Raw genomic sequence first — 23,139 nt, forward strand, 5'->3', positions numbered from 1 at the left:
CTAAGACAAAAGAAAGAGATTAATTAGGTAATGTTGATGGAATAGCAAAGAAAATTATTTTTGAAAAGCATTTCAGAATATGCTTTTCCTCTTTTTCTCCTTTCTTTGCTGATGAGCTGGTAGATTCAAATGTAAACTAACCAGCAGGTGGTAGCAGTGTTTAAGATTTCTAGAACTGGTATATAAATCATTCAAGTTACTAACAGAGAGAAAATATTTCAGAGTGCAGACCACACAGTCAATGCCTCTGCAAGTTCATGGCAAGGCTCTTCCATCTTTATTAATGAGGTATGGAGATTTAGTTGACATCTTAAAGACATTTCAAAAATTATTTTATGTGCAGGATAATAGTCAGACGAGACTCATAGGTTGTGGGGGGGTTCTATATTTTTTGTTTTTGTGGGGTTTTGTTGTTTTGGTTGTTTTTCTGGTTTGGTTTGGGCTTTTTGGCAGGAGATGAAGTATTAGCCTAGCGCTTCAACTTCACTCATTTCATCGCCATTTCCTCTGCGTCTGTAAAACACAGAAAGGTTTTGACTGTGTTCACATCAGAGGTTGTATTTTTTATTTCATATTGACTCTGATTCCAGTACATTTCAGCTTTATCCTTTTATTTTGTTTGGCTTCTTTTATTACAGTCTTTAAAGTGAGTGGAAAAAATGCACCCCATGCAATCATGTCTTTGCAGTTCCTTTTGCTATCTAGCATAAATAGCATAAATAATTTCAAGTAATATGAGAACTCTGGTTGTTGTAACACACACAGTTTTTATAACAGGAGAGATTTTCTGGATTAGGATAATTTTGGGTCATGATACATGCAGTCTCTAGTAATGCCTGAAAATTTTCAGAAGAATGCCTGAGGAAGGTGCCTGTTAATGAAAATTTTGTGATATCAACACTGTAGCAAGTTACCTGTTCTTGAGTAAGTAACCCTAATTAAGTAGTAAATTTTGATCCATACTAGACAGTCACTAAGAACAGCATGGTTGTGTTAAAATTACTGATGCAAATCATCAGCTGATAAATAGAGGGGAAAAAAGCATATCTCCCCAGACCTGTTTTAAGAGGTTACAATTAATGTGTTCAAGCCATACTTAAGGGCCTTTCAACAACTGCCCACATTCATGTAAATACTAACAATACTAATAACTTTTTATAAGTTATAAACTTATATAGAAAAATATACCAGGCATGGGTGGTATATGAGGTCTTTTGTATTTAAGGCATATTTATTGCTCTTCTCTATAACAGGCAACCCAAAATGTCACAAAATGAGAAGGGAAAGCATGACTAATAAGATATAATTATGACAGAAATGGAAAACAACCTATACTGTAAAATAGTTTCAGTAACCTATTTTGTACTCCATACTCCCTTTGATTTTAGAGGGGAGAAAATAAAATAGAGAGTTAAGCAGTAAGAAAGAAGAAAACATGTATCTGAGTTGCAAGTTTGAGAATTATTTAATCATATTATTATTTAATCATAACATATGATAATGTTATTATCTAAATACAGACATGGTAGACTACTGAAATAGGTCAGCAGGCAAAAGGGCCTTGAAACAATTACAGAATAAGAGAATCACAGAATATACTTCATTGGAAGGACCCTTAAGGATCACAGAGGTCATCTCTCAGCCTTGCACAGGACCATCCCGAAGAATCACAGCATGCACCTTGAACTCTGTCAGACTGTGCTGTGATCACTTCCCTGGGGAGCCTGTTCCAGTGCCCAGTAGTTTTTCTGAGTAAAAAACATTTTCTAATATCCAACCTAAACCTCCCCTGACACAACTTCAGGCCATTCCCTCAGGTCCTGTCACTGGGTGCCAGGGAGAAGAGATCAGTGCCTGTCCCTCCTCCTCACAAGGAAGTTGTAACTGGAATGGGATCTCCCCTCTGTCTCCTCTTCTCCAGGCTGAACAGACCAAGTGACCTCAGCTACTTCTCATATGGCTTCCCCTCAAGGTCCTTCACCTTTTTCGTGGCCCTCTTTTGGATGATGATTGATAACTTAATGGGTTTTTTTAATATTGTGGCACCAAAATGGCCCCCAGCACTGGAGGTGAGTCCGCTCCTACAGTGCAGAGCAGAGCAGGACAATCCCCTCCCTTGCATGGCTGGTGATGCTGTGCCTGATGCACTCTGGGCCATGGCTGTCCCACCAGGATTTGGCTGAGGTCATTTGATCTGTGGTGATGTACCTAGTGATCTCTTTTTTCAGTCACTGAGTTCTATCTGTATGGCATATTCACTTGTACAGATAGACGCTGCTTCAACAACATTGATACAGCTGCCCTACACAGGAATGGCATGTAGAATAGTTCATTACAAACTATCTGCAGTTATTCAGGCATTAAAATAAATCCACCATATGGTTTTAGAGATATACCTTAAATATTCCAGAACAGAATGCACATATAATGTACATTTAGTGTCGTACCTGTTAGAAAGCTTTGCTGGTACAGCGGCATATTACAATTCCCTTCCACGAAAGTGTGGCTTCTCTCAGTGCAGTGACATGCTACAAGAGATCTTGTGTCCTTGGTACTTCAGAGGTAGTTGCAATGTATAAACCTGATACAGCTAAGAGCTGTTCCTCTTGGCAGGGTTAACCACATTTTTGGGAATCCAACTTCCTCTCTACTGTTTACTGCTGGTAATGTATGTAAAATATTTTATTTGTTCAGGTTGCGTTCTTTTCTATTTCTCTTCAATAAATGCCTTGTAATCAATTTATTTTTATTCAAGAAATTGCCTAGATGTATGTTGCCAATAATGTTTTCTTTTTCTTGAGTGCATTTAGTTATGAGTGGTGCTACTAAAACTTCTTTTACTGTCTTGTATACATGAACAGTATAAAAACCAGAAAAATTCAGTTGTTTAAAAAGAGAAAACCAAAACCTAATAGTTAGGGTAGATTTTAGTTAAATATTTGTTTTCATATACAAGTAGGCTGTCCTTAAACTTGCAAATGTAGGCAGTTGCTGAACTAAGTAATTCATAAATTACCCTATGTTACCTGTGCTAACTTGTTAAGAATTCAGTGGCAAGAAGACAAGAAAACATTTGCTGGTTTTTCCTCTAAGTGGATGCAATTCAGTTTGCCTAGAGTCATAGGGTTGCATCAGTAGACCATGCTGATGTATTTCATTTTTAAGTTTCTTAATATAGTCCTCAAGTGGGCTTTTTCACATTTATTTCTTGAAATGTTTAGTCATTTGATGCTTTCTGGTTTTCAGGTTGCAAATTTCTGGAATAAGAAGTAGGCTTTGACTTATCATTAGTCTTTCATTTCCATTTATTTTTGCTAGAATTCTTTTATAATTTATGGATGTCTTTCATATCAATACTTGCTTCATGAAACTCTTTAACTTGCTGGTATTATCTGATATTACCTATTTAACAAGTAACGTTAATTACAATTACACTATTAATTACACTATTAATAAATAATTTTCACATTGACTTTGCAGAAAGAATTATACAAATTACTAGAAGTCTTCAATGCTTGACCATGATGGTTTTTATCTGTTTCAGTTGTGCCTCATATGTACTCATAAATATGGTGCACCAGCAGCTGGTAAGCAATTCTGAGCACTCTGGTTTTCATCTTGTGTAACAGTCTTGTACTTTAGGTATTGTTGAAAAAACTTCTTCCCAGAGGACAGACATTTGCAACAGCTGTCTTAAGTGTTTGGCTAATTCACTATGTTTCTATACTTCTGTGAAAATACTTAATCCCCCTCTACATTTTTTTACCTATCAGCAGCCCCCACTGCGAGTGCTCCTCTCAGCAGCATGTTCTGCAGTGACTAAGCGAAGTTAGCAAGGCCATACTGACATTCCCTCTCAAGCACAATAACACCATCTTGTTTGAAGTTTTCTCTTACATTCCTGCCATAGCTTCTTCTTCCTGAAAGGCTGAGTGCATTTCTATGCAGTAAGCATTCCAGGTATTGCCAAACCATTTGATACCCTATGATAGCTGTCTTACTAAGGTAAAAGTTAGGACTCGACATTTTGAATATTGAAAAAGATTTTATTTTCGTGTATGTAAGAGATGATTGCCATCCTGGGCGAATGGGATATCTAGATGCTAAGAGTCAAGGAAGATAATATGACCTGTTTATTGTATAGGAAAGGAATCCAAGAACATTCAGTAACATGAAAAAATTGCAGTGTTTGTCCAATTGACCTGACTTCTCAGCAGGCACTGATTACCCAAAGAAAAACAAGAATAATCAAGTGCCTTGCTTCTGTGATGTAACACCTGGATTTGTTTAAGGAAGGGATGTCATGTTTACAGACAGCCTAAGGAAGCCTATCAGATGCTGCAGGTGGTACAACCAGTCTGTGTATGTCATTTGGTGTTTTTAGGATTGATTTGTGGATGAATCAGCCTTAAAAAACTATTTCATAGATTTCATAACTCAGGGCAGTACAAATTACTGAGTAAAACTGAAGCAGTTGAAACACTTTCAAAATGAATCTCACAACTTGCTTATTTACTTTTCAGAGTATAAAACTGAGAACTCTGGACAAGGATCAATCTCTCCTGTAACCACCCCCACTGTCCCTCAAGCTCTGTGCTATCATGACCTGTTACTTCACTTCCTTTTACTGGTATCACCATCTAAATATGATTTACATGTGTAAACTGGCAAAATCTTTTTCAGTAATTTAACTCTGTCATTCTGGATAACCTCTCTACTTTCTTGGTTAGATTACTTGCAGTGACTGTAACATGAAGTACAAATCAGCATTAATCAGTAAACTTGCCTTGTTTTTCCATACATCTGCTGCTGCTCATTGCTGACATTTGGAAATGCACAGATTTTCTCTATTGAAGAAGGTAATTGATAATTCCAAAGCAATGGGAAATATCAATAAAGAAAATTTCACAGACTAGAAACAATAATTGAGGAATACATACTATGTTTTGGCTTAGCAATACTTTGGTTGATTCCCTGATTTTTTGAATTTGTTTTTGATGCTTGGGTTTTTCTCCCCTGTCAGAGCTTATGTCTAGGGAATGTCTACATACTTGTTGCAAAACAGTGGTATGGGAGGATTTCTGGGCCAAGATTTTCATTAGAATAAAAATTAGGAAGAATTATTTTAAATTATCTGTGGATGTAGATGACAAACTGTTTCAGTATACTGATTGAAAAATGTGTTTTATTTAATTAGTTTAAGGCTATGAAAATTCTGCAGGCATGTTCACAAGTGTTTCTTTCTATTCTTTAGTTTTGGGTGGAGAGCTGGGGGATTTAATTTTATTCTACATTACTGTTTCCAGTATGTTTTTGTTTCCAACAGTAAATCAATTCCTGTAGCATATGATCTTCCCCAGTGTGGTTAAGCTTCAAGTCAGACTAGAACAGGAAACCACTCTTAATCTTACTTGATAGTAATGATCTGTTCAGCAGAAAGGTCAAATGCCTACCAGATATATCATAGCTTTTCCCCTTCCAGTGAGACACTGCTAATAACTCAATTAAGGGACTTTGCAGATTGTCAAAACTTCCTGAAGTCTTGATTTGACTCCTGTTCAGAAGATCCCATGGAATGGGATAATTTCTGTCATCTTGTCCATGACATTATTTTTCATCTGCCTTGGCTGATGTTACACATACACAAATAAACACAGCATATAAACATGTATTTATACACATAAACATATGTGCACATATACACATATGGGTATCTATATACACACAAATTTATGCAAATAAATATATCTCTATCTAATCACATGAAACTCTTCTACTTGTAAGAAATGATGAGTTTACAAGGGTGATAGACTCATAGAACTAAGTAGCATCTTTCAGACCTTGATTTGAAATTTATAACTTTATTTTCAGATACTGTTCTCCAGCATGCTTATTCTCTCTTTAATTTTGGTTTATGTCTAATAAACATATATGGGGTTTTCCCCAATTTTTCCCCCTCATAATCTGAGTAATGGTGGAGTAAAGTTTTAAAAACCATATGCGAAACTATGCTCAAGGCAGCTGTGTTGACAGTGTGCTAGTAATGACAACTGGCATTACCCAGTACTGTTTTCTTCTGGCTCATGCTTCTGTACTTGTGTGTAATGTCATGTGAACTTTATCAAGAGCTTTTCTGGACAAACCCAATACATGTGCTTTCTTTTGCTCAGGGGACAATTGGGCTGTTTGAGGAAGAAAGGAGATTGCCTCGGCATAGTTTTTGATGGTTTGCAATGGTTTTTGATTGAGTTTGCAATTTGGCTTGTTCTTGTCTTGTTTTATTTGAAAGGTGGACATTTATTTACTTGCTTTTCCCTTTGGCCTCATGGTCATTAAACTCAGGGCTGTGTACGTATCATCTCCAGAGGTCATCTGATTCAAGCCTCTAATTCACCCAGTATAGGAAGGACCCCTCAACAGCTCATCAAGGTACTCCCTAATTCAGTGAGACCACAGTCAATTGCTGTGGTATCCTGACAGCTTTTTAGGATCTCTGAGGAGGGAGACTCCACAACGTCCCCAAGAAACCTATTCCCTTTGCAATTGTTAAGCCTGTTGAGGGAAATATTGGCAAAAATAAAGTGAATGAGAATGATCGCATTGTTCACCAGAACAATACCAAAAGCTGTATGAGATACCAATTCTACCTGTCTCCTTTTTAGTCCTCTTTTTTCTTTCCAGGTTTAGCTTGCAACTGGAGTTTTTATGGATATGAAAAGCTGAGCTAAAATAATGAAGCTGAGTTAACTTTAGGTCATAATTCTAGCTGGAAGAAAGTATGTTAGGATCGTATTTAGAATCCCCAAATTCGTGCTGCGGTTGCTGCCAGCAGCTCCAGTGTTTTATCTATCTGCTGCCAAGCACTCCATCTGTGGTTAGTGGAGTACATGAAGGGCAACACCTTTTCCTCCTTTTTATGTAGAAAATAAAGTTTATCATATGTCCTCAGGAATGGTGTTCTGATCATCAAGCCATAGGATGTTTCTAACCAGGGTGTTTTGTCTCTAATTCTATTTTCATTAGATCATTTTGGGTATCCAGTCTTGAATAAATGCCCTGAACAACAACTACTCTGAAGTTGTTACTCAGCTATTTTTTATAATGAATATCTGATAAAATATTTGGTATCATCGAACTAACTGCAGGAATGTTATAATCTCCTATGATGCACAAATGAAATTTCTTATGAGGAAAGGCATCCCAAGTTGTTCTTTCTCTCTCTTTCTCCTCCTCTCTGCTGGAGGGGTCAGATTAGCAGTTAGGGGTCCCTGACTCCAGTGAAAATCTTCAGCTGAAGATCACGTGTTTTGTGCTGTGAGAAGGAAAAACTGGATTTAGTAGAGATGCTAGTAGAAAATAAAAACAACCTGCCCTCTGAAGTTTATTGCTGTGGCATTTAAACCTTACTCCCTCAAAAATAACATGAAAATAAACTAATTTTGGAATTAAATTTGAAAAGAAAGTGTTATAAAAACTGATTTCCTTGAAAAAAATATATTAATTGTCCTAGCATTTTGCTCACTGAAGTCTACTTAGGCAGTTTAAGTGTATGAAATACGCATACATACATACAAGCAGAGCATAATTTAGGATTCTGTCATCTGTGCCTAAATGTCTAGACCAGGTATCCTGTTCAGTTCAGCAGCAGGCCAGCTATTACAGTACACCAATTACTCTATAACCACTTGCAGCTTGGATAGATTTCAAAAATACTAACGGTATTTGCTTTTCTAGTCTGGAAAGTGACCCATTAGCTCTTCACCTACTGTATGCAGACAACAAACAAGACCATTTCATCTATAAACTTAAAGACCTTTGGTTGCTTCAGTAAGCTGATTTATTTAAACATAAAATCATAAGAGTTGGACTTGTTACAAGTAGTAATGGCCTTTTATTTCAGTCGAAAGTATCTTTGCCTGGGTATAGTGCATGATTAACAATTGGGATTGTTAACATTTGTCCCCAGTTCTTGAAATTATTTGTTGCATTATTCTAGGTAAATCACCTTCTCATCTTTCAAAACACATGCCACAACTTTTAACTACTTTTCAGAATATAATAGTGATACTTGTAAAACTATTTTATATCATTGAACAAGCAGTAGTAGAAGTAATGAAAACTTCTTCTAGATATGAAAAGGTTCAGATACAAATCGAAACATAACTGTATTGAAACGTGTCCTTTATAAATAATACTGTACATTTTCTTAAATCTGGTACTATAATAAAAAAAACAATTAATTACTTTACTTGGAGTAGACAGCCATAATGACTTCTTCCCTTTGTCTTTGGCATGGAATTTTGTGTCAGTGGAAATTCCTCATGTAGTTCCAAGATTAAGGAGTGAAAGTTGCCTTTAAAAAAATATTACCTGGAAAATGTTCGTATTATTTCACGTGCTGGGTACCCAACCCTGATTTTCATTAGCTCTGGACTTGTTGCCTTTTATTGAACTTATAGGAGTTCAATATCATGGCAGTTGCAAAAATTAGGAAACACAGAGCATTGTTTATGTATCAGTTCTGTCAGGAAGCGTCAGGTGAATGTTACTCCTTTAATTGGATGATTTGAAATACAGGAATACAGCACAGTATCTTGTTTTTTCTATGATGTTGGTTCTCACATATATAGTGTTAAAGACATTCTATTCAGCTTATATTAAAGACTACATGGATGTAAGATGGACTAAATGGATAAATGTTAAGAAAAAAAATAATAGATAAAATTGTAATAGCATCATTAAGTAACTTCAGAGTGTAAAACACAAACGTAATGTCAACATCCATTTTTAAAAATCTCTTTATAGATAAATATAGTCAAATACGCTAAAACTCTGAGAATAATTGTCCCTATAAAGTTGCTTTCTTGCTTTCAGAAATAAGGCTTTCCAAAGGTAATAAATTACAAGTTCTTGTCTTTGAATTACCTGGAAGGGAATTCTGTGGTATCAGTCTTGAAAGTGATGAGATAAAAATACTTCGTTTCTTATGCAGCCCTAGAGGCCACACACTGCTTGCTCTGCACTGCCTGAGAAGTTTATTTTACTGGAATGTAACAGTCTAAATGAGGGCAAAACAACTGCAGTGTGACCCTTCAGCCTCATTGGAGTGTCCACTACTGAGGTAGCAGGCCCATTTGATTACAAGTGTTGCAAAGCTGAAGGCTTAAACTTACAGTCTTTTTGAGATATGAGGCTGGGACAACACTCTTGATTAAAATAACACAATATATAGAAGGAGTAATTTGTTTTATTTTACCTGACCCAGGACAGAAATGGGATCTTCATATTAATACAGAAGTGATGCACTTTTGATCTTAAACTCCCTGCAGAGTCCCAGCATCCTTCAGTCTTCTGCTTTTCAGGTGACATCAACACTTCAGAAGTTCCTGTGGCTCTGTGTCTTCCCCCAGATGTGTGCAGAAAGCACAGCTGGTCAAATTTGGTGTGTTGACAAAACCCAGAAACTACCATTCAGAATTATTTTCATTTTTTTTCTATCACTATAAATTTTGCTTTTAGCCAGGAAGAAGGTCTGGCAGAACTAGAGAACAGAAGTAGATGATTAATTAGAGTGGTCCCACCAGAAAATCTTGGCAAAACACAATTAAGTTACAGGGAATGATCAACTTCTTATGTGATTAATTTTAAAACTTCAAAATTGGCCTATGCAGGAGATGTTATCACAATTTCTGGATCTGATAAAAGATGAAGTTATTTATATAGGGAAAGCTAAATAAATATTAAGAAAACTGGAAAAAGGGAGCCAAAGCAATTATTTCTGATATTTTCTTTATAGGAGATAGTAAATGTAATTCTAAAGCTGTCAGAAGTATTTCTATGAAAAAGCCCTTTGTTGAGAAAAAAAATTAGCCTCTGATCTATGTAACATGGTTCCTCTTCCGCCTTACCTGTAAATTTCAGCAGAGATTTAAAAGATTCAACTTTCAATAACAAAATCATTACCATATAATTAGCTTAGAATATTAATTGAAATGCTGAACAAATTAATTTCCTTTAAAATAATGAATTAGGAATATTTGAGAAGTGAAGATATTGTAATGTCAGGTTCTGTATTAACAAATTATTTGTTAATTAAGATGTCAGAAATGCTTAATTTGTATTGAACTACCCTATTACTTCCCTGTGACATTTAATGATATTAAATGTATTTAATACATTTAATACTGTGTATTTAATGATAAATACAACTCTATTTTATTTTCTAATTAATCATAAATGGATTCTTTAATCTGTTTTGCTGTAATTAAATATGGAAATGTAAGAGCTAATCTATTCTAATAATGGCATCCCATAACAAAGCTAAATTCATTTGAGCTATTGTGTCATTTCAAAGTGACCATACTAATGCTCTACTTGTAACAGTGTCAAAGTAGCTGTGAATTTAGGATTAAAGAAAATCTCAGTGCAAAAGGGACAAACTTCAATGATTTCAAATTAATTATTCCTGTATATCTTTGGCAAGTTTCTCGTACCCTTTGCTCATTAGGAAATACATGTTAAATCCCTGTAATACCTTTGTTGCTTCTTTCCTTGTTTTCGCTAAAAGCTCTTTGGCATGGTATATTGAATTACAACACTAAAAGTATTTAGGTATTTAACATGCTTTATTGAAATGCTTTGACAAATTTAAAAGCTCGATCCATTGGATAGATACGAAAAATATCATTGCACTGTGTTCTTCAGTGGTACAAAGTCTCTGATGCTCCTAACTCCTATCAGAATGTCTGAATTTTTGTCCTGACTCTGAGTCTTGTAATGCCTTTACAATAGATACAAAAATACCTGTCTATTAATTATAGGAGAATTCAGATAAATAGATAGTGATATCTCTGAAATGGTAGTCTCTTTGACAGTTGTATTTCCATATTGTTTCTATTTGATACTTTTTGATTTTTGTTAGCATATGGTTCTTTATCTGTTGGTATTTAAATATAATTAAGACACTAGATAGTCTTCTAGGCTAGAAGAATTCTAGAGTTAGATTAATTCTAGAGACTCTAGCTTCTAAAGCTCATTGAATGTGAAAATATATAGGAATGATCTTCATTCATTACTTTGTGCCACAAAAATATCAAAGGAAACTAAAATACTACCTAAAAGCCTTTATTTTGGAAGATAATCAAAGAAGTCTTTCACAAATACTTGTTTCAGTCAAAGGAACACAAGTATTAGTTAAAAAAAAAAGATTTTGGCCCAAGAGTTATGCTTGCAAGATATCTTTCTGATCATGTGGACTTCTTGTGGTGTCACAGAGAGATTTATATTAGGGACAGGCTGCATCAAGCTCAGTCCATCAAGCTCAGTCCTGTTCATGAGCTTGCTGTGTTGGACCCATGCAGAATCCCACTGATACCATGAGAGCTCAGGGAGGCACAAAACCAACTATCCAGCAAAGATTTATTTGCAAGGATCAGAGTCTTAGATGGAGAACGTGTGCATTCTGTTGTATGGCTCATTAATTTTTCACAGCTTTGGGGGAAACACAATAACAAAACTATTAGCTACACAGCTGATAGATCACAGCTCCCAGAAAAGGAGAGAGCCAGCAGGCCAGGTGTGCTGGTTTGACATTTAGGAAAATAAGTGGGAAACACCCACAGAAGTGATTTCTCTGGGAGAAGCTGCTGAGAGCTTCTTCTGTGCCTCTGATAGGCCAATAGCTGTCCAGTTCTGAGAGCTGACAATATTCTGCACCACTAAAAATTAAGTCCACCTCTGTGAATGCCACCTTTTAAAACCCAAGCCCAGGAACTTCTTTTTTTTTGTGTGTCTGGCCTTGAAAGGTAGCAGAGCTTGGCTGAGGGTGGCCCTGCTCCCCCGTGGCCTGTGTGGCCTGTGCGGCCTGGGCTCGGATCTCAGCGGCTCCCGGGCAGGGGATGGAGACTGCGGGGCCTCCCTCAGGCTGGGCCGGGCTCTGCTGTGGCCCCTCCCGGGAAACCCTCCGGGTCCCATCCCAGCGGGGGGACCAAAGCCCTTCCCAGGGGGGCCCCCAGCCCTAGGCTGGGCCAGACCACCGCTGCTGACCTCTCAACATCTCTCCAACACCCAAACCCCAGCGCTGCCACCCAGGAGGCACCAGTGCAGGCTGTAATCCAACACCGTGACTCCCTGCCACAGCCTGGGCAAGATTTAAGCCTTCCACTACACAGATGAGACCTGCAGACCTCGATCCTCTCTCCAGGGAGAGCAAAAGAGTGATGACACGTAGAAAGACAACATGGAAAAACCAAGGTCAGTAAAAGAAAGAGTCAAGCCTCAGATGAAAGAAGGATGAGGAGATGCTGAATGGGGCTGAAATATTCTTTTGGCAGGGCCATGGAAATGGACAATGAATCCCCATTAATTCATGAAAGAGTATTGGGAGAATGATGTATTCAAACTGTAGATTTGAGCAAAGGCATCCATTGATGAAGCCAAGCAGATGCTGGAGTAGCTGTGATCCCATGAGATGCTTGAACAGAGAGAGAGATGAGAGCTGATGAAGACCCTTTGCTGCCAGAGAGAGAAGAAAACCTCTGTTCTCAGAGATATCACAGAGACAGATGGAGAGAACCTTTTCCTTTGAATAACTCATCCTTAAAATAATACCCCATGAGTTCATGGCCCATGAACACAGATGTAGGAGGGCTGTGAAAATGGGAGGAGGGCACAAGGGCAGAATTTATGCCTGGGCAGCTGCTATTCATAAAAAAGAAAAGCCAGGAGACAATTCTTTCTTGTGGAGAAGTCTCCATGGCATAACAAGAGAAAACTCATCTCCCTACACAGACTGATAAAAAGACTATGGTATAGTTGGTACTGTTTCAAAAGCCCAAATTTTATGTTATCAGTTAGGAAGGAAAAGTTGGGCAGGGGGAGGAAAGGTTTCTGGAGATTTTAGTCTGGTTTCTTATTCTTGTAGTTCTGTTAATAAAGTTTCTTTATTCCTTTTAAGTTTTAAGCCAGTTTTTCCCTTCTCCTAATCCATATCTCACAGCAAAAAATGGGTAAGTGGCCTGGTAATTTTAGCTAGCGCTAAACCCCACCACACCAGGGTACTGAAATAATGCACCAAGGGGCTCCCACCACCAGGAGTACCAGGAGACTTCCTATTGCGTGGAATATATTATAATATATATTATATATAATAATTATATAATATTATTATAATATATTATATATTATTATAATATATACAATATAATATTATTATATAATAATTTTATATATATATATATATATATATATATATATATATATATATATATATATACACATATATAAAATGCCTTCTGGTGGGAAGGCATCCGGCTGCACTTGCCAGCAGACATCAGTTCAGAAGTTTACTTTGCTACAGTACAAGGCTGTAGGATTTTACAGAATAATTTGTAGGAATTCTAACCGTTTCTTTTGCCAGTACCTATCAATGTTGGGAAGTACCTTTAGACTGTTGAACATATATCCACAAATTTAAGTGGATCTGAGACTTTAACAAGATATGACCTTGAGAGCAGGTCAGTTTTTCCTCTGACTGTGCAATTTTTGAATTGGCAAGTGCAGCATGGATCCTGCACTTTTCAATTATTGGACTCATTTAAAATGCTTCACGGTTTAGTTGCTTCTCATTACACTGTCAAAATAAGGGCAAAGGTAACCAGGTCTATGAAAATTATATACACTTTTCTTCTATGCCCGGGAAAATCGTTATTTCCCTCAGGAAAGAACAGAGGAAAAGAGGAAAGAACAGCTAATCTTATTTTTCCTAGCAGTAGCACACCTGGAAAGCTCTGACCCTACAGTGCAAGCTCTGCTAGGCAGGGCAAGACTTCCAGAACTATGGCAGAGAGAGCTATGGGTAAAATAGTTGTTCAGGAAGGAGATTAAATAAATGGGATCATCTTTAATAGGATCACTCAGTAGGGCAGAAAACTGTGAATGAATACTCCTATGACAAAGCAAACAAACTCGAAACTAACAATAGGTTAATGTGACACAGGGCGAAGGCAAGTGGGAATTAAGTTAATATTTGGGCTGCTTGCCTTTCTGGAGCTTAGTTTAATGGAGGTAATTTAATAAACTTTGTCTTCAGCTCTTTAAATATTAAACATAATACGAAGAAATGGATTTCTTTAAGCTTAGAGTTTATATGAAATATGGTTACTATGCAAGACTTAGTAAAATGTGCATTTATGCTAGCTTGCCCAAACCTAGAGCTGGTGTAAAGGGTGAATTTATTTCATAGTAGCATGATTTTTTTTCTATGCTAAGCAAAACTGAAAAATTAAACTTTCGGAATGCTGATCCCAGAAGTAGTGTCAGGAGCTTTCAGCTCATTGAAGGAGCATACATTTTGTAATTGACTTCCTATTTAAATAAAAGAGTGTAAATCCTTTTGTTCAGCTTGTTTAACAGCCTTTCTTCCTTTATAGAAATTTAATGAAGGATTATTGCTCAATTCTGCAGGTGCTTGGCAGATAATGCCTCCCAGATAAGGCCTGTGATAAGGCCTGATAGAAAGGAAGGGTGCACTGCAGTGCAGAAGAGGAACTCTTCAATGGATTTAAGACTCAGAATTAAGTATAATAGCTTGTATTACTTACAGGGAAAGGTGTAGCTAAGAAGATGTTGAACTGATTAATTCAACAAAAAAAGATATTCTGATGGACAACATGTTTTATATCAGTGTTATTGACAAAGAAGAATGTTGAACATTAAACTACATTCTGATTTTAAGCCTAAACTTTTCAAAGAACGACTGATTAGGTGTAAAATATTGACTAGTTACACATTAAATTATCTCTTGCTGAATAGCTATGTTACGTTTGATGCCATTACTTTTGACAAGCAGTAGAAACTCTTGAGTGTGAATTAGGTTCATTGATAGAATGTGTTCAGAAACTGCTGTCCCTAAACCAGTAATTTTAACACATCCAACATCTGTATTACATTATATTTAATTCATACAGAATAATTCCAGTCATTTACAGTAAGAATTGAAAGCAATTTAAAACATATGTCTCATAACTGTCTGCTATAATCTATGTAGATTCTTTGCTACAGCACAGATGCTTATGTTCAGGATGCTAAAGAATGGTTTAAAGCATGTTTTTTTATTTAATGAAAATCATAGAAAGTTTCTGTCAGTTCTTTCCTTCTGTGCATCACATAGGACTGACTTGTCTTGGGATAAGCTACCACAGTGACATATCTATATCTGAGCTGGACAAATAAACTCAGTTCACCTTCAGATATTTACCATGTGTTCTTTCTAGTATATATAACATGCTGTCTTTAGCTGTTATAATTTTTAGTCTATAAAGCTCATTAAAAATTCTTATTTAATTGTGAGAAGTAGGATTTTCCCATGTTTGTAGTACAAGCTAGTATTTCTGTGACTGTGATTCTTTCTTTTTCTAGGAAAAAGGAATCTGATGAATGACATTGGATATAGGTTAATTGAAAAAGTTGAAGGAAGAGACATAAAGCATGGGATACAATGATAGTTATACACTTTCTGGGTACTAGCTAAATTGTTCTAATCCTCTTAAGTGGGTAATGGAAAACCTGATCTCAGCACTCTAGTCTCTAGGAGAACAAAACACAATTATGTTCTTTGTACTGGAAGTGTGGGAAAAAGTGCCAAATTATTAAAAAGAGCAATTCAGGTTCTTAGGACTTGAGGGAGCATGTGTGTGTGCATATATGTACATATATAGGTATGTGTACGTTTCACATATTTTTATACATATATATGTAAATAAATACAAAGCAGAGGCCCACCTCCTTCTGAGGTGTTTTGACTATTAGTTGCATCACATAGGGATCCTCCAACTGCATAACCATGGGACTTAATTTTGTTTCCACAATGGGAATAATGGTTAATAAGGCTCATCTGCAACAGTTTTAGAGGTACAAAAGAACAAATGATGTGATAAACTTCATCCTGTGTTAATAAGGAAGTCTGCTTCTTCTCCTAAGCTACAATAGGACATCTACTCTGATACCTCCAGACCTTCTCTTTCAATGTTTATTCTTGCTTACTTTTGCAAAGTGGTTTACTTAAATTTGAGGTAAACAAAATAGTGGCACAGCACTCATAATATTTATATGTGGTATTTACTTTCAACATAGCTTAATGTTCCAGTGTGTTAGAAAATCTTCAGTAAACCGAACTAAACTTTGGGAAATAGCATTTTCTTCAGAAAATCACAGACAGTGTATACATGGAGCAATCCTTGTCCCACTGATTGAACCTCATGGGTAAAATTCTGGCACCACTTGAATCAGTGGAGATTTACCTGTTCTATCCACTGAGACAGGATACCCTCTTCTGTTTTTCACAGAAGTGAAATGTTTCACATCTAGTAAAATGAAAAGAAAGGAAATGTTATCTCCATGAGTTTTGCAATGTCAGTGTCAGAAAAGACAGATTTTTTTCTGTCACTTTTAGTTGCAGATAAGATGCTTAGATGCTAGTGACAATCAATAAGTTAATTGGTAACTAAATTTATAATTAGTCATGTTCCTAAAACAAGCACAACCAAACCTTTCATTAAAGTAGGAAGAGGATAGGAGTCACAGACATTTCATGTGAGAAAGCCACATACAAATTAATGATTATCCTCCTGACCTTCCAGAAACATCTTTCCAACATCTATGAGAAACCTACCAGGAAACAGAGAATCTGTCAGTAGTCCCTAAGGTAGTTAAGCATTGGTTGCTAAAGTAAAGAACTCTTTGTTGCCTGAATATTTCCTTTGATTTAACTTGGAAAGGTTGCTGGAAAAGTGTTTGAGTTGGCCTTTTCCCATCCAGTGATTTCTGTGTAATCCACATCTAAGTAAATATGTAATCACAACAGCATAGAATTATGTTAAAATTTAACTCTAGAATAGTAAAGTATTTCATAGCCTTGTCTTTTTACAGTTGAGAGTTATTTGAGGGTGAAAAGAAGAGGAACAATCCATTCTCATTCTCAGAACCCTCCAAAATATTGCCTAGATGATCTGATTCTCATAAAACAAGTACAAATATAGGAACACGACACTGAATGACATGTGAGAGAAACAACTATGAGGAATACAGTAAAAGAAAATTTCAAAGGAGATGCACATTGGAATTCCTTTAATTTGTGGAGTGCATCTGTACCAGTGAATACAGAAAATTTTATTGTCCATGAAATTCTGACATTTCACACGTATTTTACTAAGAATCAAATCAGCATGTTATGAAGCAACCTACACATTCCAAAACACATTTCAGTTTTGGTGATAATTTATTACCTTCTACATAGAATAAAACTTTGCATCAACCTCAACAGTTTTCTTCCACTGCCAGCCAGATTATTTATGAAGTTCTAGAGAAATAATTATTATAAATTTGCTTTCGGCAACACTTACAGTGTGAGTGATATGCAGTATGACACCAGATTGAATTCCTGTTACTCAGTTTAAAAGACACCTAGATGGCAATCCTCTCAGATGCCTCTCCCTCTCTCTCTCTCCTCTTCCTCTTTCTTGTCTCTCTCTTGCTTTATATCAAATCTTGCAATGAATTTCTAAGGAATAAGAAGCTGATAATGAATGTACAGAGATTTGAATAATCAGCCAGTTCCAAGAAAAACATTGGAGCAAGTAATCATTGTACTGCAGTGTTTTCTGAGTTTTTCTTTCCAATTTCTAAGAAAATATTTTACTCTAATGTACTATGGATACTATGTAAGTCTATATGAATTTGTCCTTTGAACATGTATTTTCAGAAACATGGTGTTATTTCACAGATACATACATGCATTTATACAAAAGACCAGGGATTACATAAAGATTGGGCCATTTTATATTTCTATTTAATACTTTTTACTGAAAATTATTTCCAGTCTTCATTTTTCATCTTTATTTTCCAGTGACAAAGATGTTACGGCTTGAAGAAATGACCAATGTGAGCAATTTGTGGAAGAATAATACAGAAGTATAAAAAGACAATAACAGGGAATGTGAGCAGAATTGAATTCTGAGACTTGACATAACATTTCTATCTTTATTTTGGAATACTAACAAAATTTCTTATCTATATATTTTGCTTCACAAAGGCAAAAGTATTTCTGAATCTACTCCATTTACTGCTGTGAGAGGTTCCTTTTGCTATTGACTCCGATGAGCTTGAGATCAAGATGAACAGTACTTCAAAACATTGTAAATTGAAAAACAATCTGATTCTTTGTTGTTTGTTTGTTTATTCATCTCTTTGAATGGCTAATAAGGGTCTTTCTTTAGACAATATATAGAGGTTTGAGTGTATCTTATTTTTGCAATTTTCAGCTTGCAATATTCAGGTAAAGTTTTCTGCACTCTCTTTGTCTAGAAATGTGTGACTGACACTGATACAGCAGCCCACACATATCTGTAGTTAACTGAGAAGGTGGCAGCCTGTTGAGACAGAAGATTTCTTATAAAGAAACTATGTAAAAGTCTTAATCCTTCTTCCTGTAGAGGTCGGTTGGAGTTTTGCATTTGATTTTGTGGAAACCAAATTGGTCCCCAGTTGAATAGAAAACAATCACTCACTGTATAGTGAGAATTTATATCCTGCAAAAAAGTATACATTATTAAAAGGGACTGACATAGGGGTCACTGAGCAATTTTAGTAGCCTACAGATCATTACATTTATTACTCATTTTTTTTTTTTTCCTTTTATGCAAGAAAAACTCACAGTGACTTCAGTAAGAGTTTTTCTGACTTAAGGAGTACAGAACTGAGTACTTAGTTGAGAACGAAAGCAACATTAATGACTTCCATATGTTATTGCATAAACCTCATTCATATGTTTTTCATTTAAAATATTATAAAACAGAAAACAAAAATATTCTGTGTAACTTTTGGTGAGAAACAGAAATGTTCTGAAGACCATGGAGGAGAACAATTGGATTTTAGTTAGATGTGCAGTAATTTTTTGAACCCTGGAAATAATTTCTACAAAATAGTCTCTTGTTCTTTTTGTTCAGTCTATCTGTCTTACATACTGTTTCCATTCTCTTGTCTTCGCCGTTATTATTTCCAAAAACCCTGTGGGGATATTATGTCAGCACTTCTTGACCTCATGTGGTGAAGTTGTCAATGTTGAATTAAGCATTTTTTTAATATAACCATATCAATCCCATACACAGATCTTCCCTATTACACTCTTGATCGTTTAGTAACGTGAAAATACAGAGAAAAATGCTCTAACTGAACTGCACTGAGAATATGTGAGCTTACAAACAAAATTAAATTTGTTAAATAAATTATGCCTCAACATATGAACACTGTTCAGCTCCTACTTTTATGCAGAAATCCTTAAGCGGAGACAAAATCCCCTGTCCAAAGATAAGGAATTGTAAACACAGCAAGACTAAAATTCAAAAGAGATATAAAATCTGTTATCACTGAATCGGTAAATAATATTAGCAGCATCCCATGGTACTGAAAATAGTAAAATTTTGTTTCCTTTTTTTAAAAAATAAAACCCATACCAGATTATAATATAAACTACTTCTGTAAGGACAGTTGTTGAAAGTGGACTCCTACTTTGATCTTGGTACCCAGAATTAGAAACTATGTGCAATCTCTAGCTCAAATTTCTCTTCATGTCCATTTTTTGGGTTCCTCTTCCAGATAGCTGTAGACAGACAGCATGAAAACAGCTGCAATTTTTGCATTTTCTGTATTCAAAATTTAGCTTGTAATTTACCTGGACATGAACCATTTAAAATAGTGTAAGCCTTAGATCATAATGCAAGCAGTTCATCTTTTTCTTCACATTTATTTAATGAGCTGTACTGTGTTATTCTGTTACTGATGAAGTGAGGAAGAAAGCATGAATATGGTAGTCTTCTAATGAGCTGTGTTCATACCAGAATAGCAGATTTCAAGCAAACATGCTGTGGCTGGAGATTTAGGTCAGTAGGTCAGGAATTACTCTTTCAAAGAAAAAAAACTGACACTGACTGACAAGGCTGTAAAATTTAGTAGCACATGTTGAAGCACACAAATACATATATCATAAAAAATATTTATTTTATATATAAAACGTGCAAATAGTGCAAGCTGAAATGAAATGAAAGGATCAAGGAACTGGAAACATCTCCAGTCCTCTTCCTTTTTATTGCTGCATTTTTAAGAACATTGAGGAAGACAAGTCAGTAGGATGAAAAGAATCATCATTCCACAATTGTATATTTATATTAAAGGCATATATAAAACATATAAATATATAATATATAAATAAATATTCATATAATTGACAAATAGAAAAAGACCGTCAAAATATGTAATCCAGTAAGAATAATTGCTCACTGAAATGTTATTGTCTTAATGCTGACAGTAAGTGAGCTTAACATTCAAAATAAGAGGTGAGGGGGTTGTCTTGGACATCTCTTTTCATTGCCCTGCACTCTTGGCTCATCTAAAGTTCCCAGAAAACCAGACCAGTAGCTTGTGCCCCATCCAGAAGTGAGAAGTCCTTACAGACTCTAGAGGTACAGTCTATTAGCTGACTTTCTACAAGTTTTTGCTTTCAAGGTAGGCATCCATATTCAATGTAAACCTCTGAGTTTTTTATAGGAATTTGGTACTGTTTGCTCTGCCTGAAAGTAGCAGGAGTTGCTTTCTATATAACTAGTTGAAAAAATGCGTGTGCTCATCCTCATCCTGCCTACAATGATGTAATTAGAAAATTAAAGGGAAACATTTTATACAATTTATTTCCTGGGATACACTTCAGGTCTATTTTAAGTGTATATTGTGTTACTGTATCATTAGTGCAAATTACTGTGAGGCTTTTCTAGCATTAAATAAAATGATAGCAAAGATCAACTATACAGTAGATAACTTGGATCAATGCTTTAAAAAAATTTATTCTCTAGCCACTATCTCCCAAACCCTGAGCATTTGTTTTTCTTTTGGTGGCAGAACATTAATCACATTGTGTCAAAGACTAAAGAAATACCACTTTGACAAGAAGGATTTAGTTAAAGAGTGTGCATTGTTAACAGAGGTGGTCATAATAGTGTAGGGAGTGTAACATATACACTTGGTCTGGCTTCCAGCTGTTTGGCTTCACAGTTATTATGTGCCCTCTGAAATAAAAAAAAATTCAATAATAAAGAAAAACATTTTGGAGTCCATGAGTTACTCTTTTTGAAGATGGAAGAATAGTTTTCTTTCACTATTAATTTTGAGGTACTACATAACTTCTCTCAGGTAAATCCTAAAAAACTAGAATGACAAAATTTTGAGGGTAAACCTAGTAGTTATTTCAAGAAAATCCACTATTTTTTCCTAGATACAAACATGCTATTTAAAAATTTTTATCTTTCCAGAAGTAAACACAATTTCAAATAAGTAGTACAGTTAATAATATTTCAGAGTTCTCTAGTCTCAATTCTCATCAGAAAGATGTCTGTATTTTTCCAATTTCTGTCCTTCAGATTTGTTGTAGGGTTGTTTTGGTTTTTTTGGTTGTTGTTCTTGTTGTGTGTTTGTTAGTTTATTTGTTTGTGTTTTGTTTTGTTTGCTTTTTTAAATGTCAGTTGTTCTTAAAAATGCATTTGATGGAAGTTCTCCAAGGTGGCTTTATAATTTTTGCAATACTTTTGAGGGATCACATTTTTAATAGGAAAGTATTCCTACTTCTTGGCGTGTTTCTTGTACTTGTGTGTAAACACTTTACAACATAACCTAAGTCCATGTTTATATCTAGGAAGATCTGTAAAGGTGCAGAAAAAGAACAGAAACTGAAGATAGAGGTAAATACATTACATTTGGTTCTAATACTTGGGTGGAAGGAAACCCTGTTATCACATCCCACTGGATATAATGTTTTTGTTAATGAGACACTAGAGTGTTTATATATAACTTTAAAAGTTAAAGTGTATATACTTTAAAAATTTAAAGTACATATATGTATAGTTTAAAATCAAGTATAAGGACATTCTGAACTCAGTAATTCCTGTAAGACCCAGCATTTAATGAGCAACACTGAGATTTGAATGTGAAATGTACAAATCATGCAATGTGTTGAAAGAATTGACTGTACAGGACCTGATAAGCTTCGGCAGATGGGAATCCTATTTCTAATCCTATTTAATTGCTTTTAAAGGCTGCTATTTTTGCCATAAACTCAAGTACAATGCACAAACAAGGACTTCTCTTGCTAACATCCTGATAATTGCCAAGAAATTTAAGAATTATAAGATAACAGAAAATAAGAGACATTATTTAAGAGTTTAAGTATCTCTTCAGCTTGAGATATGAATGCAGAAAGATATAACCAAAACTAAGCAATGAAAACAATTGAAGTCTTTCCCCTTGGTGTTTCATTTCAGCAAATGGCCTGTATGTTGGAACAAGATACAAACACAGTAATTATGCCTGTATAAAATACAGGGCTCAGTGTGTGTGTGTGTATGCCCTTTTATTCAGTGAAATGAACTTATTATTACATCATGACTTTTTCCATCTTTCCATCCAGATTTCACGTAGACAAAAAAATTACTGTCATTTCAGAAAAAAAATTCATTTTGGGAGAATGGCCACTTCGGAGTTTGGGTTTAACCAGTGAGCCAGAGCATAGACAATAACTGTCTGGGCTTTTGTTATTCTGTCCTATTCACTGGTATTTCTGCATTCAACTTACAGCGCTACACTTGACCTCATCCTCCTATCTGAGGTGAAGTCTTTCACCACTAATATCTTCTTTTTATCACTAGCACTGTATTTTTTGGTTCTGACTTGCAGTTAATAGTTTACTTGGTGGGCCTTCTGCAATAGGCTTGTTACACTGCCAAAAGTTATTTTCTCAGTTAATGTAATTTAGCCCATGTCTTAACTGTTTATTCACATTGTATTGCAATAAAAAGAAAAGTACATTGATGATCCCGATTCTCAGTCTGGAAAAGCACAAATGGCATCCCAAGCTTGTAGGTGGCTGCTTTGAACATAAAAAACAAAAGAAGATGGCAATAGAACTCTGTGAAAGCTCAGAGTTTTATTCACATGAGTCTAATAATGGGATTGGAATCCAAAAATTATGTGGGTTTTGTCCTTACAGATGGTCTGAAAAGCAACTCCTCTTGGTCCAGGTACTCCTTTTATTTTCGTTAC

At 35.5% G+C, this 23,139-nt stretch overlaps 1 long non-coding RNA gene across 1 annotated transcript; it reads right to left on the reverse strand.

Moving 5' to 3' along the window:
* Positions 1-1,449: 1,449 nt before the first annotated feature.
* LOC111941753 (uncharacterized) lies at positions 1,450-18,733 on the reverse strand. Its single transcript, XR_015280097.1, has 4 exons — positions 17,400-18,733; positions 16,299-16,361; positions 9,257-9,400; positions 1,450-7,312 (listed from the first exon to the last, which is right to left on the reverse strand). It is a non-coding gene; the product is annotated as an uncharacterized LOC111941753 (long non-coding RNA).
* Between the last annotated feature and the right edge of the window lie 4,406 nt (positions 18,734-23,139).

This window comes from Cyanistes caeruleus, chromosome Z (assembly GCF_971803275.1).
Source record: "Cyanistes caeruleus chromosome Z, bCyaCae1.hap1.1, whole genome shotgun sequence".
Taxonomy (NCBI): Eukaryota; Metazoa; Chordata; class Aves; order Passeriformes; family Paridae; genus Cyanistes; species Cyanistes caeruleus.